Raw genomic sequence first — 24754 nt, 5'->3', positions numbered from 1 at the left:
GAAGCTGCCACTTCATCGCCGTAGTTCAACCTGTTCTCCGTCAGACGTTCGACGACCCGTGACTCCTGCCTTAAAGGGAGGGCACTCAAGAAATCCAGGTACATTGGGGCTGTAGAACTATTGTAGGGGGAAATAAGACTTGCAGAACAATATATGGACTCGGCTTGTGCTATACATCTTATTTTACAGGTTGCCCAGGTGGGGGGGGATCTCCACACAGAACTGTGTCCAGTGGTAGGGGCCAGTATTCTGCCTATTGTTTCAACTATCTTGCTTTCTCTCCTCTCTCCATTGCTGGTTTCCTCTTTATTGATCTGTGTGACATTTTTAGATTACTGTTGATGCACTTTAATGAAGTCTAATAATATTTGTGGTACCACTTTAGAATTGTATATATTTACCATTGTTGATTTTCCTGAGCACAAAGTGAGTTATTGTGATAAGTGTACATAACCTTTGAATATTGACGAGGGGCCCCCCTGAGGGAAGCACACCCTTGACACGGTCCCAGGGCGGGTGGAAGAAAATTGCTTGAAACAGGTGAGGCTGGCCAAGCAGTCCAACCCTAGACGGACTAAGTGCACCAAATCGATCCCATGGATTGCTCGAAAGAGCACCCCCAGCAGGCCAGTCTCTGCTGGGGCATTGCGTGGGGCACGCACCCAGCCGGCCTGGGGAGGTGCTGTGGTTTCACCATGGAGCTCGGGTTGGGCAGCAAGAACCAAGAGGAGTGCAGACAGGTCCCTCTCACCCAGTCTATAGTAATCCGGAGGAAGGTGACTAAGCTTTGTCATCTGTGTACCCAGAGTGACAGAGCGGGACCTCTCGGCAAAATCGTTAGGCTTCTTCTAAACCCAACTGGAGAAAAATGTCAAACTGATGCCCCCATAAGGATGTCCAGAGCAGCCCAGCTGTCTGGTCCTTGCAGACATTCCTCTGGCCATTCCAATGGGCTTGGACGGGAAGGGCCTTTGGCCCCCCCGCCTTACAAAGGACAGGGGACCGGCAGGTGTTCAAAGGCATGGGCCAGCACCAACCATCATCCTTGAGGTCTGGCCAGGCCACCTTAGAGCCCCCCCTCCACTTAAGAGGTTTTTCCATCCACAATGGAGCTTATCCATCCGGGGAGGGACAGTCAACAAACATGTGAGACAGGTACCCAAGGCTGGGTGCTTGGGAGAACCAGCACACCCCCAGCCAGCCTGGAGCTTTAGCAGGGCCCCCTTAGAGCTTCTCCCTCCGGGGCTCCCCCGTGACTGCCGCAAGGCTTGGGGACTCTCAATCCACACGCACAAGGCTGGCACCCAAGGCCAGTGGGGGCAGCATCCCCGGCCACCCTGGGGGTCTGGCCAAGGCCACCTTAGAACTTCTCCCGCCACATTAGAGCTTTACCCTCCAGGGAAGGACAGGGCTACCCACGATCACCACCAGGCTTGGGGACAGTCAACCCAGACGTGAGACAGGCACCCAAGGCCAGGACCCCCACTCCCCTGCCAGCCACCCTGGAGCTTTAGCAAGCCCCCTTTAGAGCTTTCCCTGTGGAGAGCGATGGGAACCCCACCAGGGCTCCCTGCGACTACCACTGGGTTCAGGGGCTTTCGCCCTGGAGCTCTTGCCGGGCCCTCCTCAGAGTTTCTCCCACCATATTAGAGCCTTTCCCTCCTGGACTAACCCACAAACACTGTGGAACTCAGGGCGGCCACTGCAAGCGCATTTACCCCCACGCAGAGGAAAGGGACCCGCTCAGGGCACCCCTTGACACACACACCTTATCTTGGACTTAAACCACACGTGATTAATACTTGCCAGAGGACCGGGAGCAACCCACGGACGGCATTGAACTGAAGCCGGTAATTGCGCCACAGCCACCCCACAGCCACCCTGGAGGCCGCAGGGTGGCACTTCCATGCCAACCGGAGACAAATGCAGGAGTCAGCCGCGGCAACCACAACTCAGGCCATCTGAGCCTAGTTCCGGCCCAGATGGCCTGGCAGCCATGACTGCCCCCACCATCCAGGGGCACATGCTTAAGGTACCACCCCCGTGCTCTGCGGTGGCTGCTTAAGCTGCGTCCTCTCTTCCCCGCCCTGGGCTTAAAGCACCACCTCTGTGCACTCGGGCCAGGGAGACACTTCCACGCCGACTATTAAGCTTAAGGAACCCGACCGGAGAAAAATGCAGGAGTCAGCGCAACTCGGGCCATCTGGTCCGCCAGCCATAACTTGGGCCATCTGGGCCTACTACCAGGCCAGTTGGCCCAGAAGCCGGCTGGGCCTGCCTCGACCCCACCATACAGGGACACAGGCTTAAGGTACCACCCCATGCCCTGTCGTGGCTTGCACCCCCTCTTCCCCTGCCCTGTCCGGTGGCTTAAAGGCACCATCTCGAAGGCCCGGGCCCAAGGCCATCTGGTCCGCCAGGCTGACCAGGAAATGTGAGAAGAGTGCTCCCTGCCCAGCCTGTGGGTGCGCACCTAGGGTGGGTGGTATTTTACTGTGCGCCCCGCGGGCCCCAGGAGGAAGGATGAAGAACCTTGGTGGAGGTGCCGCCTTGTAACAAAAGCTTGGCTCAGAGGATAACTTCCAATAGATCGCAGCGAGGTAGCTGCTCTGTGTTAGGCAGAATTATATGCAGTACCCCTTGGGAACACCACACACAATTAATACTACAAGTGACAGTACAAATTCACCTTTGGTACAAACCTGTACTACACAGTAAAGTGGTAGCAATGGCTGAGCAGCCAGACTTATCTTAAGAGCAAGTAAGCAGTATCAATAGTTACACAAAGGAAAGCAAATACTATGATTCAAACAAACACTGACTCAAAAAGAATATACATTTATTTACACATCACTTAAATAACATTTCACTAAAGTAAAGCAATTTAAAAAAAAAAAAAAGAAATCACACGCTTAATGCACCACACCACTCCCAATAAGTTCCAGACAAGTTAAGCTCACAAAATGAAGTGGGAGCAAAATGGCACTCTAGAAATTCAAAAGGGAGGGAAAGACAAAGTTAGGCAGAAATTGAACCACACCAACAGGTACGTACTCAGGGCAATTGAGCAAGAGGAACTAAAGTGATAGAATCAGGGTAAAAAGACTTAAGGCCAAAGTCACTAGGTCAAAAGTCTTCTACCCAAGATCACACGGTTCAGGGTAGCTCGCTGTAAAGTTCATGCCACTGGTTCCGGACGAGGTTGGTTGGCAGAAAAGTTAGTTCAAAGAGAAGAGAAGGACAAGCCCTCGGATTGGAGAAAGATTTCACAAACTTTCCCCGGGGTTAAACGAAACAAACAACCAGATTTGCACATTACCTTTAAAACACAGAGGAAGCTGAAGCTGAGGCGGACGTTCCTGGTAGTTCCAGTAGGCTCACGGTTACTGAAGTGACTGTCGGACTGACACGAAGTAGGAAGACTGGAGGGTCCTGCACCACCCAGGGAAGAAACCAGCAGCAGAGCAAAGCAACAAATAAAAGGTGCGCTCCTTAAAACCCAAGCAGGGTCCGACCTTCCTGGCTATCCGGCCCACTGTAGTTCTGTACAGCGAATTCGACCAGAGGAGGGGTCCTGGCTTAAAGTTTGGGCAAACTGGTTGGTCCCACCAGCTCAAGGGAAGAAGTTTCCTGGAGGATCTTCTCTGTCATTAGAGTTTGAGGATTCGGACCTGCAGCAGGGCTTCACCGTGCGGTTCAGTCGTGGTAGGGGTCCTCTTCTGTCAGAAGCCTGCGAAAAGACAGTGAACAAAGGGACCAAACCTGGTTTGGCGTGCAGAGTAAAAACACGAGAAAGACTTTTACACAAAGAAATGGCAGATAAACCCAGCCGGAGCCAAAATAAAATATATTTGGTCAAGCAGGTTTATGTTCGAGGCTACTAAAATAGCCTAAAACAAAAAGATAACCGCGGTAGAAAAAAAATAGGGTAGTTACCACTGCCACCAGCCAAGTCTTGATTAAAAGGGAGCGAAACAGTGCTCCAAGAGAAACAGACAAGGGATAAGAATTAACCCTTTCAAATACTCCAGGTAAGATGGGGTGTACTGGGTCTGTGATTTAAAAGACTACATAAAGTTAAATGGCAACTTTACATGTTTCTGGGAGACAGTAGTCAGTCCCACAAAAATGGAGTTAGGGGGGAGTCTGTGTCACTCCACTGAGGGTGCTTGGTAACACACACAAAACATGATGCTCATGGAGTAGGTGAGGCTCCAGAGCCCAAGATCACACAAATGGTAAAAACACACACAGAGGGGGAAAAAGGCTCACACTCTTACCAGGTAAAAAATAATAAACCTTAGAAATCCAGCAAAGCTGCTGAGGGACTCGGTAGGTAAGGGAAATTTGCCGTTTATGAGAATTCTCCCTAACACTCTGCTACTTACGAAACCCTGAACCAGAATCAGGTTGTCTACGAATGATTTAGCACCAGATTCCCCACGAACTGTCACGCTCACCTGATTCCCACGGAGGCGCAGGTCTGGCTTCGAGTGCTGATGCTTCTTCAATGGTGAAGCGCAGGACTCTGATGATGGACAGGAAGGGCCCCTCTACTCTGGCTTTTCTGGCTCGCAGGAATATTCCCCTGTGCGTGAAAAGGGAGTATTACCTACTGACGGAATAATGCTCAAGCCTCCCACTCCCTTCCAACCCACCTCGATACCCTTCCACGATTCCCTGTGAAGTCTCACCTTAGGGTCTGGAAGGATGAGTTCTCCATCCTGCTTCTGATGCAGGGGCGCGTTGAAACCCAGTTACTTCACTGGATTGAGGTTTGATGGGAGTTCAAAATAAGCTTGACTATTCAGGTGAGGCGCTGTAAGAGTTCTGTTGTAAGTTCAAAAGTTCAAGCTTAATAATAATGTTCATTGTCGTATTGCAGCAAGCGCTAATGCTTATGTCTTTTTCCCCTTGGGGCCGTGGTTCGGAATGCCGGAGATATGGCGCCGGCCCGAAGTGTAAGTTCTGGATGAGCGTTCAGGTAATGTCTTTGCATTCGCTCATTCAATGTCTTTGTCTTCTTTCCCCATTGGGGCCGGGGTCCGGAAAGCCAGCAAGCGGCAGGACCCGAAATGAAATGGGAATGACCCAACAGGTAAGTCTTAGAAGGAAACTGAGCTTTTCCTATTTCCCTTCCTTCTCTCACCTTGTTTTCTTGTCTTTTCTCTCTAGGCTCTGGGAAGTGGGTGCGGATCCGGATGATCGCTGCTGAAGATGGAGGCGCCCAGGAAAGGTGAGTGAAATGCAGCGCTGCAGCGATCGAAGCGAAATGCTTTTAAAATGATGTCTTCCCTTTCAGGATCGTCGGTGTGATGTCCCCGTGATGCAGCTTTAGCAGGTAAAGTCTTCTTTCTCTCCAATTCTCTCTTATCTCCCTTTGCAGGTAACCCAGGATGCTGACAGGCGTGGCTGAAGTCCAGATGCAGGAGCTGACACGGTGAGCGTCCAGCTGCGAGGAGCAGAACAACGCGAAGCGCGAGTTGCTGATCGGGCGTGGTTTAAATAGCTTTGGAAGAAGTTCCAGGCATGTATCCTTCCACCGATCAGGTATGTATCCTTCCCCGACCACACCCAGGTGGAAAGTAGTCCCACAGGTAAAGTAGTTCCATTCAGGCCTCAAGAGGGCCTGGATGTAGCAGCATGGTCTGCATCAGGTAAGTGCACATTAAAACACTTGAACACATGTCTAGCTTTATGAGCCTGGCGCCTAAGGCGCCAGGACAGGGGTCCAACATGAGCCTGGCGCCTAAGGCGCCAGGACTGTGTCCAAAGGGCCCTAGCTTGGGCCCGCTGGCACTTCCCTGGGGGGAATGATGCCTGCCTCTGGGGTTGCTGGGTCGGACCTGGCTACTTGGAGGTAGGCATCATGACACGAACATGCGGTGCACTACGGGTGAGAGGTGGCCCCCTTCTGTCCACACAAGTCCCGAGGCGAGCGGCTGTACACACCAGTCCTGACGCCGGCTATCCTAAGCCAACGGATGCTCGACAGCGCTGCAGTATCACAGTCTGGGGGTGGGGGGGGATTCTGACTTAGAGGCGTTCAGTCATAATCCCACAGATGGTAGATTCGCCCCATTGGCTCCTCAGCCAAGCATGCACACCAAATGCCTGAACCTGCGGTTCCTCTCGTACTGAGCAGGATTACTATTGCAACAACACATCATCACTAGGGTAAAACTAAGCTATCTCACAACGGTCTAAATCCACCTCACGTTCCCTATTAGTGGGTGAACAATCCGACGCTTGGTGACTTCTGTTTCACAATGATAGGAAGAGTCGACATCGAAGGATCAAAAAGCAACGTCGCTATGAAGGCTTGGCCCCCACAAGCCAGTTATCCCTGTGGTAACTTTTCTGACACCTCCTGCTTGAAACCCAAAAAGTCAGCAGGATCGTGAAGCCCCGCTTTCACGATCTGTATTCATACTGAAAAATCGAGATCAAGCTAGCTTTTGCCCTTCTGCTCCGTGGGAGGTTTCTGTCCTTCCCGAGTTCACCTTAGGACACCTGTGTTATCCTTTGACAGATGTACCACCCCAGTCAGACTCCCCACCTGCCACTGTCCCCGGAGCGAGTCGTTGGAGCCAGAAGCGAGAGCAACACAGGGCTCGCCCCCCACCTCACCGGGTAAGTGGAAAAACAATAAGAGTAGTGGTATTTCACCAACGGCCCCAGGGCTTCCCACTTATCCTACCTCTCTTGTCTCTTCACAGTACCAGACTAGAGTCAAACTCAACCGGGTCTTCTTTCCCTGACGATTCTGCCAAGCTTGTTCCCTTGGCTGTGGTTTCGCTAGATAGTAGGTAGGGACAGTGGGAATCTCATTCATCCATTCATGCGCATCACTAATTAGATGACGAGGCATTTGGCTACCTTAAAGGTCATAGTTACCCCAGCCGTTTACCCAGGCTTCTTTGAATTTCTTCACTTTGACATTCAGAGCACTTGACAGAAATCATATTGCGCCAACACCCTCCACAGGCCTTCGCAATGCTTTGTTAAAACAGTCAGATTCCCCTGGTCCGCACCAGTTCCAAGTCAGCTGCAAGGTGTCGGCAGAGGCAGAATGCCGGCCCTGAACCCCAGGAAGGGGAACGAGAGAGGCGAACACTGCAGCGGGGGTGAACCACAGGAAGGGCCCGGCTTGCATCCAGAGGCAGAGCCTCCCCCCGGGAGGAAAGACTCCTCACCCAGCCATGGTACGCACCCAGCTCTGCTTTGCGCCTCAGCCCGAGCGACGCAGCCCTTAGAGCCAATCCTTAACCCGAAGTTACGGATCTAACATGCCGACTTCCCGTACCTACATTGTTCTGACATGCCACAGGTTGTCTGCCTTGGAGACTTGCTGCGGATATGGGTACGGCCTTGCGCGAGATTTACAACATCTCACCCAGATTTTCAAGGACCAGCGAGAGCTCACTGGATGCCACCAGAAGAGCAACGCTTTCCAATGCTCAGGCCCCTTTCTCGGGGCAAACCCATTCCAGGATGCCCTGCTCTTCACAAAGGAAAGAACTCTCCCTGCGGCTCCCGCCGGCTTCTCTAGGATCATTTGCGTTACCGCACTGGACGCCGAAAGGGCGCCTGTCCCCGCCACTCTGGGTTCGGGGATCTGAACCCAACTCCTTTTCGATCGGCTGAGGGCAACGGAGGCCATAGCCCATCCCTTCCGAACGGCGCTCGCCCATCTCTTAGGACTGACTCACTCATGTTCAACTTCTGTTCACATGGAACCATTCTCCGCTTCATCCTTCAAAGTTCTTGTTTAAATATTTGCTACTACCACCAAGATCTGCACCTGCGGCGGCTCTACCCAAGCCCTCGCTGTGGGCTTCTGTGCGTACTGCAGCAGCCCTCCTACTCACCTGACTTAGCCCCTGCGGCTCTCTGCGCCCGCCGGGTATTGCCCCGACGCTACAGCGCCATCCATTTTCAGGGCTAGTAGATTCGGCAGGTGAGTTGTTACACACTCCTCAGCGGATTCTGACTTCCATGGCCACCATCCTGCTGTCTATATCAACCAACACTGTTTCTGGGGTCTGATGAGAATCTGCATCAAGTGCCTTAACCCAGCTTACCAAAAGTTGTCCACTGAGCGCTTTCAAACAATACCCTGTTCCACGCCAGCGAGCCATGTTTCATACCCAATTAAAGTTTGAGAGTAGGTTGAGATCATTTTGGCCCGAGACCTCTAATCATTCACTTTGCTAGATAAAACTAGGGTTTCCGTGTGCCAGCTATCCTGAGGGAAACTTCGGAGAGAACCAGCTACTATATCGTTCGATAAGACTTTTGCTCCATACCCAGGTCGGATGACCGATTTACACATCAGGACCGCTACGGACCTCCACGAGACCGAGTTCACCATCTTTCAGGTCCTATCACACACGCTCATGCATCATCTCTCTGACAGAGTGGGCAGCACGACGTGGTCTGGGCGTATTGAGGGCAGTCCACCACAGTCGCATCCCTGTCTCCCGTCGCCACGCTAGCGAACCCCAGGAGGGGCCAGGACGGTTGCCGGATAAGGGCACGGTGGCGGTCTAGCTCCCTCAGCCCTGTGGACACAGCAAAACTGCTGTCAGGTGGCTGTAACACTCTCTGCTGGAGCAGAGAGCAACCTGCCCCCTAAGGCCTTCCCAGCCGGTTCTGGTGCACCGCCACAGAGGAAATGCGCCCTGCTGGTGCTGGATGTTCCCGGACCGCAGACCCACAAGGGCCTCCACCGTTCCAGGTGACCAACCTGCCTGCCGTGTTGAATCCTGTGGGTGGACTGCACAGACCCCACCAGTTTACCTCTCAACCGTTTCACGCCCTCTTGCACTCTTTCTTCAAACTTCTTTTCACCTTTCCCTTATGGTACTTGTTGGCCATCAGTCTAGTGTTTAGCCTTAGACAGAGTTTACCACACGCTTTGGGCCGCATTCCCAAGCAACCTGACTCCAAGAAGACCTGATCCCAGGGTGCAAGCGGCCGCTATCAGCTTAACACCATCCGAGTGGTGATTCTCGATCAGAAGGAACTGAACACCCTGAGCGATGCCGGGGAGTCGGTCTTCTGCATGGCACATTTCCCACGCCTGCTGCTGAATGGGGATTCGGTACTGGGCTCTTCCCTTTTCACTGGCCATTACTGATGGAATCCTGGTTAGTTTCTTTTCCTCTGCTTAGTAATATGCTTAAATTCAGCAGGTCACTACGTCTGATATGAGGCCGTGGTCGGGGAGCACAAAGCTCAGGGCAGCTGGCCGCGGGCCCGTACGGGGTGTTGCCCTAGCCCTGTGCCTCTGGCGCAGGCGAGTGTGCTCTGTCCCAATCTGTGACCGAAGCCCACATGGTCATGAGGTCTGCGCTCCATGGTCATCCTGGACCAGCCGGGGTACACCAAAGACAGCCACACACAGCACGGCCAGGTGCCCCGTGGTAGGGTGAAGGTGTGCTAGGCTTTTTAAAGCCTGCTGCCGCCGCCACCACATCCGGGGCGTGCCAGCCACCCAGCCCTCCCGAAACCAGCATGAGGCGGGGAAACTGGGGAGGCCAGGACGCGTCGGCAATGAGCTTGCGCGCCAGATCCAAGGAGCCAGCGACAGTGCTGATCGGGGTCTGACCTTAGGGGGATGAATGGAGTGGGGTCCCTGCGACAGCCCCAGCCACGCCCCTGGGCGATTGATGTACAAGCGACCCTCAGACAGACATAGCCCCCAGAAAAACCTAGGGCCACATGGTGCGTTCGAAGTGCTGATCAATGTGTCCTGCAACTCACACTAATTCTTGCAGCTAGCTGCTTTCTTCATCGATGCACAAGTCGAGTGATCCACCGCCAAGAGTCACAGGCAACTTTCTTTTTGTTCCAGACGTCGGCCTGAACCTGCCGGTGCAGGAGAGGTCGGGGGAGGGAGCACCGCCTGTGGCGGGACAGCCCAGCGCCCTGTCTAGCTCGGCCGAAAACCATTGTGGTTTTAAAAAAATAATAAAATCCATGTGCTCAGCCTGGGAAGCCTGACCGCCACCTGCAGCTAGCACAGTGCTTCCCAGGGCGATAGTGGTAGGCTGCTCCGCCACCTGCCCACCCGGCTCGATCCACTCATCCTTCCCTGACCCCTTCCGCATCCCTTTTGGGGGGGGCTGGGAGACAGACAGCAAGGCAGGCCAGAGACAGCACAGACAGGGGGGGGGGGTCGGGTGGGACCGCTAGAGTCTTCAAACCCCAGCCCGGTCGCATAGGGCCCAGCTCCAGGTACCTGGGCAAGAGGGAAGGTCACCCACTGTGCCAGCCGGCCTGGCCATCGCTCGCCCACAGATGTGGGCGGCTGGAACCTTGGTGCCAACCGTCAAGTAAGCCAGCTGCACCATGGCACAGGGCTCATGTCTGGTGTGCCGCGCCCCTGTCTGCCTGGGGAGGCACCCCTCGAGAGCAGTCAGGTTTCCCTTGGCTACCGGCTGCCCCCACTCGGGGCTTCCCTGCTGACCAGGGTGTGCCCAACAAAGCCCACCCGCTGGCAGGTCAGAGAGAGGAGTGCGTGCCCCCGGCCAGCGCAGAGGCGGGCTCAGTGAGGAGAGGGGGCTGCCCCCTTCCTTCCCATCAGAGAGCTCCAGCCCTGACTCACATGCTCCACCATTCCCCGACATGCCCCTTCCCTGCTGACCAGGGTGTGCCCAACAAAGCCCACCCGCTGGCAGGTCAGAGAGAGGAGTGCGTGCCCCCGGCCAGCACAGAGGCGGGCTCAGTGAGGAGAGGGGGCTGCCCCCTTCCTTCCCATCAGAGAGCTCCAGCCCTGACTCACATGCTCCACCATTCCCCGACATGCCCCATCCCTCCATTCCAGATCAACAATGCCCACTCTGATCCAGACTCCATGATGCCCAATCCCTTCCTCAAGACCCATACCATGATCCCCCATGCTCACTCCACACAGAAAGATGTCCCTATCCGTCCTCGGACCAATGAGCCCCAATCCATCCCTCCAGACCCACACCAATGTGCCCCATCCCCTCCTTCCAGACCCACACCAATATGCAGCCATCCCTCCTCAGACCAATATAACTGTCCCTTCCATCAAACCCACACCAATGTGCCCCCACCACCTCCCTGCAGAGCCACACCAAGATGCCCCGTCCCACTTCCCAACCCACACCTACATGACCCATGCCACCCTCCAGACCCACTGTGCCATCTCTCCCTCCAGAAACACACCCATGTGCACCACCCCTCCGCCCAGATCCACACCAATTTCCCATCACCACCTCCCTCCAGAGCCACACCAAGATGCCCTGTCCCACTTCCCAACCCACACCTAGATGACCGATGCTACCCCCCACACGCCCACTGTGCCCCATCTCTCCCTCCAGAAACACACCCATGTGCACCATTCCTCAGCCCAGATCCACACCAATGTGCCCCAACCACCTCTCTCCAGAGCCACACCAATGTGCCCCCACCACCTCCCTCCAGAGCCACACCAAGATGCCCCGTCCCACTTCCCAACCCACACCTAGATGACCCATCCCACCCTCCAGACCCACTGTGCCCCATCTCTCCCTCCAGAAACACACCCATGCGCACCATCCCTCCGTCCAGATCCACACCAATGTGCCCCCACCACCTCCCTCCAGAGCCAGACCAATATGCCCCCACCACCTCCCTCCAGAGCCACACCAAGATGCCCTGTCCCACTTCCCAACCCACACCTAGATGACCTATCCCACCCTCCAGACCCACTGTGCCCCATCTCTCCCTCCAGAAACACACCCATGCGCACCATCCCTCCGTCCAGATCCACACCAATGTGCCCCCACCACCTCCCTCCAGAGCCAGACCAATGTGCCCCCACCACCTTACTCCAGAGCCACACCAAGATGCACTGTCCAACTTCCCAACCCACACCTAGATGACCCATGCCACCCTCCAGACCCACTGTGCCTCATCTCTCCCTACAGAAACGCACCCATGTGCCCCCACCACCTCCCTCCAGAGCCACACCAATGTTCCCCCACCACCTCCCTCCAGAGCCACACCAAGATGCCCCATCCCACTTCCCAACACACACCTAGATGACCCATGCCACCCTTCAGACCCACTGTGCCCCATCTCTCCCTCCAGAAACACACCCATGTGCACCATCCCTCTGACCATATCCACACCAATGTGCCCCACCACCTCCCTCCAGAGCCATACCAATGTGCCCCCACCACCTCCCTCCAGAGCCACACCACAATGCCCTGTCCCACTTCCCAACCCACACCTAATGACCCATGCCACCCTCCCGACCCACTGTGCCCGATTTCTCCCTCCAGAAACACACCCATCTGCACCATTCCTCTGCCCAGATCCACACCAATGTGGCCCCACCACCTCCCTCCAGAGCCACAACAATGTGCCCCACCGCCGCCCTCCAGAGCCACACCAATGTGCCCCCAAGACCACCCTCCAGTCACACCAACTTCCCAACCCATACCTAGATGACCCAGGCCACCCTCCAAGCCCACTGTGCCCCATCTTTCCCTACAGAAAGCACCTATGAGCATAATTCCTCCTCCCAGATCCACATCAATGTACCCCAACCCCCAGAACACACCCATCTGCACCATTCCTCTGCCCAGATCCACACCAATGTGGCCCCACCACCTCCCTCCAGAGCCACAACAATGTGCCCCACCGCCGCCCTCCAGAGCCACACCAATGTGCCCCCAAGACCTCCCTCCAGTCACACCAACTTCCCAACCCATACCTAGATGACCCAGGCCACCCTCCAAGCCCCCTGTGCCCCATCTTTCCCTACAGAAAAGCACCTATGAGCATAATTCCTCCTCCCAGATCCACACCAATGTACCCCAACCCTCCGCCCAAACCCACACCACTGTCCTATCCCTCCCTCCAGACCCACAACAATGTGCCCCCTTTCTCAATATCCACACAAATGTTCCCCATCCTGCCAGACCCACACCAGCATGCCCCTATCCAACCATTCAGACCCCACCAAGATGCCCAATCCCTCCCTCTAGTCTAGACCAATACCATAATGCCCCATCCTCCCTCCAAATAGCAAGATGCCGCTTGCAACATATGCCTGTGTGCCAATCCCGAATCACACGCAGATAGCCCAAGCCAACCCCCTCTAAGAGCCCCCATCCTAATAATCACAAACTAATGAAACATTAAGTCACTCTATTAGCCCCCTTTGATCAGTTAAACACCATCACACTTCTACCTGTTCCTTAGCCCTCCATACTTTTCATGTTGAATAGCTGAGCATGAGTTTTAAAGTAAATGTAATGTCCCGCTCCCCTATCGAAATCGGGTGTCTTGCAGGAACCCCCTATCGAAATCGGGTGTCTTGCAGGAACGTTCATCTTATCAGGAAGAAAATGCAAATTATATTTACAGCCAACAAGAGCACACGGGTTGTTGCTGTTCCTGCAACCTGGCAGCCAGAGCCTTGCCGCTCAAGACCCTCATGGGTCTCGTAGAAACGTCCCCGGTATCCCAAGGAAAATCACCACCCCAACCGCTGCAAGCCAAAGGCAGGCAGGGTCCGGTTGCACTTGCACCTGCACCTGCAGCCAGAGAGTTCAGAATTCCCGCTCAGCCCCGCCTGCTCACCTAACGTGCTTCAGAACGCTTCACCGCTCCGGAAATGACACGGATGACATCAGAGATCACGTGAAGGAGAGGGGGCTGACCTTTGCTATGGTTCTTTTCTCGGATGGGAAGTAGTCGCTGGATGGGGAAGCGCCTGCGTGGGTCCGCCCACGCCTCCGATAATTGAAAGAAGGAAAGAAAAGAAGGAAGTAGTCGCTACCTACCCGGCGCAGAGCGGACACGGAGTAGCTTGTGATCCTTGCGCTCCTTTTTGGAGAGTCTTAAAGAGACTTATTGCTATTGGGACATTACATATTACACCACCCTGCATGTTCATGGCCGGCAACACATGCACTCTTTTTGCACCATTCTACATTGTTTGAACTGCTAACGTTACTGCAGTAATACAGTTATAAATCCAAAAGCCATCTCATCATTATTTACCACACCGGCTGTAAACGTTTGCTACGTATGTCAGTTTTGGGTGTGTTTGCATTCTTAGCTTAAACACTGCCGGTAACCCATACTCTAGTAAAAACGGGTTGTACCATGTTTCATCCACGCCAGTGCGTATATTAAGTTCCCGTTTGGTAACTACGGGAAAGGTTGTTAAATTTTTAGAACTCCCCACGTGGCTCTTTGAATGTAGTCTTATAAGGAGTCTGTCGTTTAAAAACTGACAATGGTTAGGGGACTTCGCAGTGGTAAACGTCTTAACGTGCACGTTGGACCCAATCAGGAAGTCTCTTTCAGCTTTCCACAATCTCTTGAACTAAATTTAACTGAGGAGCTGAACCTTTTGCCTCAGTCTGTAATGAGTGTGCAGTCTGCGGATCAAAATGCTCAGTTTTTGAAGTCTTTGGCTACTCTATTTCACCTGATGGCGTTCATAAAGTACAAACCTCTGCACGTGCAGAAATTCATGCACATTCGGATGCTATCCCACTGCACATGAACTACGCCTGACACGAAGTAGATGACATGGACATTTCAGAGACACACAGTGCTGACATGCTTACATTGAATCGACGAAATAATGCAGTGGCTCCATATTCAGCAGACTGTTTTGGTAATCACACATCTTGTGGAAATTGATATGAGGCCGGGAAGCCCAAAAGGAAACACACCAACACAGGTTACAAAGGACATACAAAGCGCTTTATTTCAAAGTTACAAAGTTACCAAAGTCAATTGACATACGAATAGCTATTCGGCCCTCTGACTAACACGCGAACCTTCAACGTAAGGTTCGCACTGAAAGTGGGAGAGACCGATCATCGGGATGCTTGGGTTTTTATACGTTTTGTCCTGCATTGGCCAGCCCTCTCGCAAGTTAACCATTCTTGGAACTGTGGCTAGGGTTCGTAGCCAGGTCAAACACACAATTTACATAATTTGATCAGTTCCGCGGATACAGTTATATATTTACACACAGGTTAAAGAGAGGACAAGGTCTTAGTTCGTGACCCTAACAAGTGGCCTGCGGACATATTATTTATTCACGTGTGCGGAGGTCACCATGGCCGGAGTCTTACTCAAAATGTCATTCGGCCTCCATTTTGTGATTCAGGGTGACTTCCACACTGCAAGAGTACCTAAAATGGCGGCTAGATCCAAGATGGCGGCTTACACAATACAATAAGGTCAAGACCTTGCCCCGGAACCTATGTACATAGTATTCTTTAGACAACTTGGCGTAGGCCAACATACATTCAAACAATGCGATTGGGGTCACAATATTATATCGATTTCCACAGACCCTCCTTTTGGCCTATGCCAAGTGCTAATACATCATTTCCTAATGCTTTCGAAAATAACTGAAGGCATTATCATCCATAGGTTCCGCATCATTGTCCGAAATGTCAATAGCCATAAAGTTGTTCATAAGAACTTCTTGCAACATGAACTCTTTAGATGCTGTCTTCGGGGTGTATATCTTATGCCCTATTGCGCTCATTACCTGAGCACAACATCCCCCCATCATTCCACATATACTCGGGAGGCATTGAAAACAACAGCAAAGAACTAACAGAATCCCTAAAATACCTAAAATGACAGAAAGCACCTCCCACCCCCAAGAACGTAAAGAATCCCAAAACCAAGTACTAAGGTTCCAGTCTCCTACAGGGATATGGACTTCAGAACTGAGAGTGTGTAAATTCTGAATTGCTTTAAAATTTGTTGGCGAAGAATCTGGTACGAAAACACAACAAGCGGACCCCACTAATTTACATACTCCACCTCGTTCGGCTAAAATGACATCTAATGCCATTCGATTTTGAACTGCTACCAATCTTATCGCCTTTTGCTCTAAGGTCATATTGTAAAGTATGTCCGTGGTCCGGTTGATCGTTTTCTCCAACACCCTCGCTAATCCCCTAATGTTTTCTGAATTTGCTATTTGTCCCCAAAAGGGCACTACTGATTTGGCTATATCCCCGAACACTTGTCCAGGGGTGTCTCCATTACTATCCCGTCGCGGGCGAGCCTTAGATACCTCTAAGGTACTGGCTATAAATACACCTGGTAACAATATCCCTAAATAACAAGTCCCCTGCCAATCCTTGGGCAACCAGGGAAAAGCTAAACTATCACAAACAAAATAAACGGGTCCCCCTACATACAAAGGCCTATTTTCCCCAGTCAAATTTACAGTATTTACACAAGGCTCGAAGTCTCCCATTGGCCTAGTGCCATTTCTTTGTACACAGAAGGGAACTGAATCAGGACTATGATTCACAGAATAAGAAGGAGGCATGGCATCCTTATTGCCTATCGGAGCCATCTTAAAAGAAACTAGATTTTGGAAAGGAAAAGATAGTTTATCAGACGGCCTAATAGAAGCGACGTTAGGTTTACTTCTATTTGCGAAAAGCGAGCATCCCAGGGGAGTCAATTCACGTTTTTCAAATTCATTCAAATTAGTCCCATCGAAGTTCCCTGAGATGCTATCATTCCATCGGCCAAAGAAGAGTGCTCTAAGGGAGGCCTAGCAAGAAGTTGTTAAAGGTAAGGGATGTATATACCATCCCAGTCCCTTGTTCCCATGTTGTGGTAAGTGAGTGCAGATCCAACAATTACTCTTATTAAAAAATTCATCACTATCATCAAAGTGTTATTATGATATTTCTGTCTATGCCGAGAGTCCCGAGGGGACAGAGTGTGAAGGTGTACAGAGGGAGTCAAAACAGTTGGTACGATTTTGGTCGGTAACAGAGGCTTCAAAGGATAAATTTCTTCAAAATACCAAAGTCCCACGGCAGCAGTTGCAAAAGTAACAATAATCAGAACGAGAACACAACAGTACGTTTTCGGGGCCCAGGCACATTGTTCATTGTTCGATTTGGTCACCTCCTTATCTAATAGTTCAATACGGGGAGCAGCGGTGAAGGCGGCAGGCATCATGGTCATCCCGATCGACGGCCCCAATGTTCGTTGCTGGCGGCACTTCGGCCGCGCGATTTCTTTAGTCCTTCCCAACCCTAGCCAACAGAACCCTCCTTTTCTTTTGTTCGAAAAAAGAAAGACAACAGTACTTCAATCACTCTTTTCCTTCCAGATGCACGATACTCGTGCCGTAGTTCTATTTCCGTGGTCGAAGATCGTACCTGATGGTACCCAAGTTTGTTGAATCCAAAAGCAAAGTATCGTCGCTCCCTGAGGGGAGCGTCGTGTCGGTGGCGACGGAAGTCGCAGAGCTCGAAACAAGATTTTCCGGAAGTGATTGATCAAGAGAGTGCGGAGACAAAATGGACGGCTCCCCGAGCTCCTCAGGCTCAGAGAATTTCTCCGACGCACTCACAATGCTGCCTGCTACTCCGAGATCAGAGATTGTAGCACCAGCGAGGGGTTCTGTTTCTTCTGTAGCGTCTGGCGTTGGGTGAGGGATCTTCTTAACGTGTGTTGCATGTATCCAGTTCTTCTTTCCTGCCACCCGCACTGTCGTCCTGGTGACCAATAATACCTGGTAGGGTCCGCGCCAGCGAGGCGCAAGACAGGAAGACCTCTCGTAGGCCTTCACCAGGATCCAGCTACCGGGTAGTATATCGTCTCCTGGGCCCGTAAACCGTACAGGTAAGGCAGCATTCACCTGGTGGTAAATGAAATACAGATTTTTAGTCAATTGATTACAGTAATCTATGAGCAATACATTATCCACATCCCTCAGGGCTTTAGGTTTAGGGAGACCCCAGATATTAGCAGGCCTTCCCATTACCACCTCGAACGGAGAGAGCCCAGTTCTAGTCTGGGGTGTGGTGCGCATAGCTAACAACACAATGGGTAAAGCGTCGGGCCATTTTAGCTTAGTGTCGGCGCATGTTTTTGCAAGCTTGTTTTTCAGAATACCATTGTGTCTCTCTACCAACCCCGCACTTTGAGGGTGCCTAGCTGAATGAAAACGTTTCTCAATCCCTAGGGCAACACATATTTGCAACATTACGGCTGCGATGAAATGGGGGCCGTTGTCCGACCAAATTATCCTCGGGAGCCCAAATCGAGGGAAGTACTCTTTCACCAGGATCTTTGCGGTGGTCATAGCGGTAGCATCTTTAACAGGGAAAGCCTCGACCCATTTGCTAAAAGCACAAATGATAACAAGAACATATTTCAAGTTATTACATCGCTCCATTTCAATAAAATCAAGGTGAATGGTTTCAAAGGGGACAGAGGGGGGCCCGAAACTTCCCCTTGGAGTCACTGTCCCTTTACCCACATTGTGCTGCAGGCAAATCATGCAATTCTGAACATGTCTCTTTGCAGTTTCCAAAATTTTATCATTCACCCAAACCTGCTGTAATATCTTCGTAATTTGCTGGGCACACACATGCGTTGGACCGTGTGCCATTGTAACCATTGCTAACACATAAGAATCAGGAAGCAACCATTTCCCGTTGGATGCGTCCACCCAACACCCTTCATCATCCAATTTTCCCATGCCTTCAGCCCACTTCCTAGACTCTTCAACTGAGGCATCAGTCTGCATGTCTCGCACAGACCCAATGCCTTCATCTATTATACAAACATCTCTCACTTCCCTTGAGGTGTACATGTCTGTGCTAAGGTCTGTGGCTGTTTGTCTAGCTATCAAATCTGCAAAAGCATTTCCTCTGCCCACATTGTCTATGACCTTGCGATGTGCTGCACATTTCATGATCGCTAATTGTTCAGGGAGTGAGAGCGCTGAAAGTAGTTGTACTATTAAGGGACCATGCTGAATCTTGGTCCCATGTGAGGTCAGAAACCCTCTTTCCGACCACAGTTTTCCGAAGTTGTGAGCCACCCCAAAGGCGTACTGGCTATCCATATAAATATTGACTCTATGCCCTTGGGAGCGCTCACAAGCGCGGGTCAACGCTATAATCTCCGCGGCCTGCGCGGAGTTATGCGGAATCCTTTTAGTTTCAACAATCTTGTCCAAAGTAGTAACTGCATAAGCAGCTGTAGATGTGCCATTCGGAAGTTTGAAGCAGGAGCCATCGCAAAACAGCTCCCCTTCCGCATTCTCCAAAGGAGTATCTGAGAGGTCTATCCTGCCCTTTGTTTCTTGTTCGGTGGCATACAGGCAGTCATGTGATCCTTCATCACCGCAAACAATATTTTGCGGGAGAGGTAAGAGTTCAGCCGGATTGAGAACACAACACCTTTTAATTTGGATATGAGGAGCAAATAGGACTAATTCGTACCTTGTCAACCGGGCAGAGGTAAGGTGTTGCGTTTGAGTTTTATTCAATAGAATATCAACAGAGTGAGGTACCATCAAAATTAAATCGTGGCCTAGGACCATCCCCTCACTCTGTTTTACAGACGCAGCGGCAGCAGCAACAGCGCGCAGACATCGCGGCAAAGCGCATGCAACAGGATCGAGGGCGGAGGAATAATAGCCGCACGGCCTATTCTTCCCTCCATGTTCCTGTGTTAACACAGACAAAGCACATCCATCACATTCATGCACAAACAACACAAAGGCCTTATCGTAATTTGGTGTACCCAGAACCGGTGCTGAACACAGCGCGGTTTTGAGAAGCTCAAATGATCGTTGATGTTCCGATTCCCATGGCAGTGGCAGAGAAATGCCCTTCTTCGTCAAAGCCAACATCGGTTTTACCACTAGGGCAAAATTCGGGATCCACAGTCTACAGTAGGATGCCATCCCTATCAGGGCTCTGACTTCCTTCTGTGTTTTTGGGACAGACATGCCAGAAATGTGTTTTATTCGTTCAGGTGTCAATCTTCTCCCCTCCTTTGACAGGAGGTAGCCTAAATAGGCAACCTCCTGGCAACAATATTGAAATTTTTTAAGTGAAGCTTTGTGACCATTTTCAGCTAAATGAACAAGCAACAATATAGTGCCTTCCTTACAAGCTATCTCAGAGTCTGCAGCCAAGAGCAAATCGTCTACATATTGAAGCAGCGTGCAAGTAGGTGGCAATTCAAGGGTGTCGAGCTGCTCCTTTAAGGCTCTACTATAGATACTAGGACTTTCAGTATACCCTTGAGGTGCCCTTGTGAATGTAAACGAGCGTCCCCCCAAGGTGAACGCGAACAAATACCTGCTCTCCTCATGTATCGGAATACTAAAGAAGGCGTTTTTCAAATCTACGACACTAAAGTGTGTAGCCGTAGCAGGGATCATTGTTAAGATCGTTGTTACATCAGGCACGATTGGAAATTGTGGGGCTACCACCCGGTTAATAGCACGAAGATCTATTATAAACCGGTACGGAATTGCATTGTCGCCTTTCTTATATACTGGCAAGATCGGGCTATTACATAAGCTACCTGTAATCTCTTCGATCACTCCACGATGTACAAAATCGGAGACAATGCATTTCAGAGCACGCTCACCTTCAATTGAAATTTTATATTGCGGAATGCGCGGTAGCTTACCCCATGTTTCAAAACTATCTTAATAGGCTCGATGTGCAATATCCCGACATCATTGTCGTCTATTGCCCACAAACATTCCGGGACAAAGTCAAACTCGGGAGGTAGAGGTCGGGTCAAGTACTGGGAGTTAAAGGGTTGCTGTGGTGAAACTGTTAATCTTATTCCGTCAGGGCAACAATGAATCACTGCACTTAGTTTCTTTAACAAATTCAACCCTAGCAAATTTTCTCCGCAGTTTGAAGTAAGAAGAATAGGGCACTGGTCTGTGAAAGGACCCAAAGAAACAGATACCGGCGCAGAAACCGGACAAACAGTTGGTATACCAGAGAACCCTATAGAAACGTTTGTTTGCCCTGACAGTGGGATGTTTGGAACCCTAGAATGGTCAATGGAGCACTTTTGTGCTCCAGTGTCAATCAAGAACTGGTGTTTCCTATTCCCCACCAATAATTCAACGTAGGGGCCCTTCTGAATAACGGGAATAGGTAAAGGTTCCAGACGCTGCTTCGGGCAATCCTAGTAAGGCAGAACTTCGTCAAAGGGAAGTTCTTCAGAAAGATAGGCAGCAGAAGGGTGATCAAATATATTTCTCGAGTCCATACTCGGAGTCTGATTTTCCCGTGAAAAAGGTTGTTGTGGATCTTGTAGAAGCTGACCCCTATCAGGGCCCCACGCTCCGGGGCGGCCCCTTGGTCGCCTACCCATACCTCCAAATGTGCCTCCTGACCTCTGACGAAGGGCAGGGCACTGTGCTCGCCAGTGACCTTCCTGGCGGCAATAAGCACACTGATTAATATTTATAGAATTCAGAGCAGTATTTCCTCTTGGAATGTACTGACCTCTAGTCTGTGTCGTACCTCCTCTGGGGTTTCTGACAATTTGCTGCAACAATACCTTAGTCTTCAAGTCGCCCCTTCTTTTTTCGATTTTCTCTTTTTCATTATTAACCCGATTCTCATAATACTGAGCCATATGCAAAACCTCTGACTGAGATTTTGCCTGCCAAGCGCTCTCTGAGGACATAATTTGTGACTGGATGTCGGGCAACAATCCACGTACAAATTTGTCCACAAACAACCTCTTCCCCGACTCTGTGCCTAAATCCTGTCCACTGAAGCCAGTTCAAATCTATTAAAGAATTCAGTAGTACCTTCAGTTTTCCCTTGGACGCAGGCCGTAAGCTTGTCCCAAATAATCCTTTTTTCTGGGATTATAGTTTTTAGTTTAGCAACTATTCTATCGGGTAAGGTAAGTATTACCTGGGGTGGTTTCTCACCAGCTGGCCGTTCCCCATCTATTCTAATCAGATTTACCCATGTATCCCCTAGCCCCGGCACATCATCTACTATCCGTACCTGTTTCCATACATCAACTGGCAAAAGCACTGGAAACAATAAGTCCATGTCACTTAAGGTGAACACAGAAGACTGTAAAATGGATTCTATCTCTTTATAAAACCCTGTCGGGTTTTTCCTAATATCAGGGACTGATTGTCTAATCGTGTTCACTTCCTGTCGAGAGAACGGGACGTGAACAAACTGCGATACGTAATGTGCAGGGATATCCACCGCGGGAGTACCAGCCGCCGCGTCGGCGGGGATTTCTGCTTTTGGGACAAGGGTTGGAGGGACCTCTCTCATAGGCAACTGAGATATAGGGACCTCCGACCGCTTACTGAGCAATAGGGCCAAATCGAGCGGTAAAGCAACTGTAGAAGTGTCGGGCGAAAAAGCTCTTTTACAAATACCTAATAACTCTATGGGGCAACCAACCTTCTTCCTTATACATTCCTCCTGTAAGTGCTGTACCATCACTTGGATTACCTTTCTTTGCACCTCTACCGTGTATTGACTGTATGTGTCATACACCTCATCTGGCGGTATCGATGAATCCGAGATACATCGAATCGCGTCTTTGGTACAAATTCGTACTTCCTCAGGTGCTGATCTCTGGCACGAAAGGAACCGTTTCTGTACATATATCCTATCGTCCTCATCATCCTCGTTTTGTAACTTTTCAAAATCCCTCCTAAACTCAAACAACCTATCAACATGTCCACATACTTTCTGCTCCGTATCCCTCGAAAGTGCCAAAGCATTCAGATCTCTCACCCCTTGTGGGAGATCCGAAGTCTGCAATCTACCCCACATTACACCTAAGTGAATCCCCAGTCCTTCAATAAAAACATTTTTCTCGGGAAAATCGAGCAAATTAGATAATGTTGAAAATGCTTCAGTTTGATCACCTTTTTCCATGCAATGCTTAGCCCAAGCGAATAGTTCCTGTTTCCTGCCCGCAGGAACAGTACTACGAGTCACAATTGTTGACCCTGCACCGGGATCTGTTTTAACGAACACGGGACTCCCCGGAATCGAAAGTGTAGGTGGACTTAACAAGGGTGCAGGGGAGAGAGGCAGTGTAATAGACAGAGGAGCGACAACCAAAGAGCTAGGAGCAGTAGGCTGTGCAGGGGGAGTAGGAATAGCAACGGGAACAATAGCAGGAGCGGGCAAGGTGCCCACAACAGGAGCATACGGAGGTGGCGCTGAAGAATCAGGCCTCCGTTCGTTCAATATTTTCTCAATAAACTCCTCGGAAACATGGAAATCTTTAGAGGGGTAAATTTTCTGGACCCCGAGCGAGAAAGCTCTATCCATTTTCTGGGCTTCTTCTAATCGTTTTTCCTTGTCATACAACAATGCCTTTTCGGCATTTGTTTTATGACGACGTGCATGTTTATCCCTACTTTTAAGCTGCTGCAATGCTTCCTTTTTCCAATTTTGTAACACATCAAAGGCTGCTGGCCTAGCCTTTTTCTTAAGCAAGATCGATTCTAAGTATTCAATACGGGGGATCTCAAAACTACCATTGATTGGCCACTGAAATTCGGAGGCATTTCTGGTCTGTCTGTGCCAAATATCATTAAATACAATACTACCAATGCCATACTTACAGTACATAGTACACGTCGGCGACCCCTCCTGTGGTGCCGGACGGCTAAATTCAAAAGATTGTCGATCGCTGCGGAACAGAGCCCTAAAGCAGCTAGACAATTTCCCAGGCATTTCTCAAAGAATTGGTGTTACCTGGTCCAATAATTGTGTCTGCAGATACAATACGCCAAATTCAAATTGTCAGGGTTAAATTAAGAGCCGGGTCACGACTGCACCTGACCAAACCTAAGGAGGACCGTACGGTTTACAAAGGACTTCAACTAACGAATTTTTACCTGCGTTCGGTGGTTTCGGCAAATCTGCCCGCCTCGGATTTGGACCCTCGTCAAGATGCCGTGTCAGACCGCACGACTATCGCCCAAGGATCGGATCGTGCAGCGCTGCCGAGGTATCGCGTCTCGATCGGTCGGGCCCGCAGAATCACACCGTCCGATCCCGATTCGATAGTCTGCGTCAACCTTCAATGATCCGGCATCAATCTTGAGGGTCCCTATTCGGGCGCCAACTGTGGAAACAGAGAAATTGATATGAGGCCGGGAAGCCCAAAAGGAAACACACCAACACAGGTTACAAAGGACATACAAAGCGCTTTATTTCAAAGTTACAAAGTTACCAAAGTCAATTGACATACGAATAGCTATTCGGCCCTCTGACTAACACGCGAACCTTCAATGTAAGGTTCGCACTGAAAGTGGGAGAGACCGATCATCGGGATGCTTGGGTTTTTATACGTTTTGTCCTGCATTGGCCAGCCCTCTCGCAAGTTAACCATTCTTGGAACTGTGGCTAGGGTTCGTAGCCAGGTCAAACACACAATTTACATAATTTGATCAGTTCCGCTGATACAGTTATATATTTACACACAGGTTAAAGAGAGGACAAGGTCTTAGTTCGTGACCCTAACAAGTGGCCTGCGGACATATTATTTATTCACGTGTGCGGAGGTCACCATGGCCGGAGTCTTACTCAAAATGTCATTCGGCCTCCATTTTGTGATTCAGGGTGACTTCCACACTGCAAGAGTACCTAAAATGGCGGCTAGATCCAAGATGGCGGCTTACACAATACAATAAGGTCAAGACCTTGCCGCGGAACCTATGTACATAGTATTCTTTAGACAACTTGGCGTAGGCCAACATACATTCAAACAATGCGATTGGGGTCACAATATTATATCGATTTCCACAATCTGATGTGTCTATGCTAGCCCCTGCAGTAAAAGCTGAGCTAGGTAAGTGCATCAGAGTGTCACTTGGCCCTTCAGCACCTGCCTCTCTGCTTGCCTCTGATGTTGATGAAGTATGCCTCTATAATCACTCTCATGGCAA

At 50.7% G+C, this 24754-nt stretch overlaps 1 non-coding gene and 1 pseudogene across 1 annotated transcript; both read right to left on the bottom strand.

The window, feature by feature from the left end:
* Positions 1-5991: 5991 nt before the first annotated feature.
* Positions 5992-9221, bottom strand: LOC138505206 (28S ribosomal RNA; annotated as a pseudogene).
* Positions 9222-9683: 462 nt separating this feature from the next.
* On the bottom strand, positions 9684-9834 carry LOC138505266 (5.8S ribosomal RNA). The gene has a single exon (XR_011280091.1). It is a non-coding gene; the product is annotated as a 5.8S ribosomal RNA (ribosomal RNA).
* Between the last annotated feature and the right edge of the window lie 14920 nt (positions 9835-24754).

The sequence above is a fragment of the Ambystoma mexicanum genome, chromosome 11, assembly GCF_040938575.1.
Source record: "Ambystoma mexicanum isolate Mex_15411 chromosome 11, UKY_AmexF1_1, whole genome shotgun sequence".
Classification (NCBI taxonomy): domain Eukaryota; kingdom Metazoa; phylum Chordata; class Amphibia; order Caudata; family Ambystomatidae; genus Ambystoma; species Ambystoma mexicanum.
Note: the sequence above shows the minus strand (reverse complement) of the source record. Positions and strands in the feature narration are given on the sequence as shown.